We start from the raw sequence: 1,054 nt of genomic DNA on the forward strand, positions 1-1,054 counted from the left end.
TTAAAAATTTTAATTGATGAAAAAAAGTAACACTAATAATTATATCTCTAATACTCTCTAAATTTTCATTGTCCACATTATACAAATATTTTATTAACTCCTTATACTTCAATATTTGACTAAATCAAATTCATAATGGCACTGAAAATCTATAATTATGAAAATAGGTCCCCCTACATCTATTAAAAGAGTTTTTTTAGTTGCTTTCATAGTAAACGAGAGATCAATTTATATCATATAAATTAAATTTATTTATTTCGCTCAAAATTTAAAAGTTACTAAAATAGAAACAATAAGAGTTTGACTTAAAAATTTTTTTTTTTAAAACAAAAAATTTTAAACAGACAAAAATTATTTTATAAACATTTTAAAAATAATTTTCAAGTATTAGATATGCGTTATCTACTCCTTTTTTCTCCTTTTTCTTTTTTTTTTCTTACAACGAGGTCATCTTTTTCTTTTGTTTTTTTTCAACATTTTTTCTTCTCTTTTTTGATTTCTTCTTCTCATTCTTCTTTCTTTTCTTTTTAATCCTCATTTATTATTGGATGTTATCGTCATCTTTTCCATCTTCTTTTATTCTTATATATGTTTAATTATTTTGATTCACAACACAATTTTTTGTTCTCTCTTATCATTCATTTATTATATAATTGATTTAATGGTACGTGTATTTAACGCATGAAATAAATTTCATTAAGTATTTTATTTGAATAAAAAATATTGTATTTAAATTAACTTCTACTCCTATAGTAAGTAATACAAAGTTAGAGAAATATTTATATAATCCTAATATATGTTATACCGGTATTTCAAAAATTTATTTTTGTTCAAACTTTAACTTTAAATTTAATTGACAAAACTATCTAACAAATTATTTGTTTTAAATAATTTTATCGTACTAACTTAATTTTTAATAAATTATAAACATCAAATTAAATTGTGCTCATCATCTTAGAATTAATAATACTAATTGTTACGGTAGGTAACCGGAGATTAATAATAAGGATGGCGTTTGGCGGCCCAAGTGTATGATGGAGGAGAACTCCGGAAA

The sequence above is a fragment of the Arachis duranensis genome, chromosome 6 (assembly GCF_000817695.3).
Source record: "Arachis duranensis cultivar V14167 chromosome 6, aradu.V14167.gnm2.J7QH, whole genome shotgun sequence".
In the NCBI taxonomy this organism is placed as follows: Eukaryota; Viridiplantae; Streptophyta; class Magnoliopsida; order Fabales; family Fabaceae; genus Arachis; species Arachis duranensis.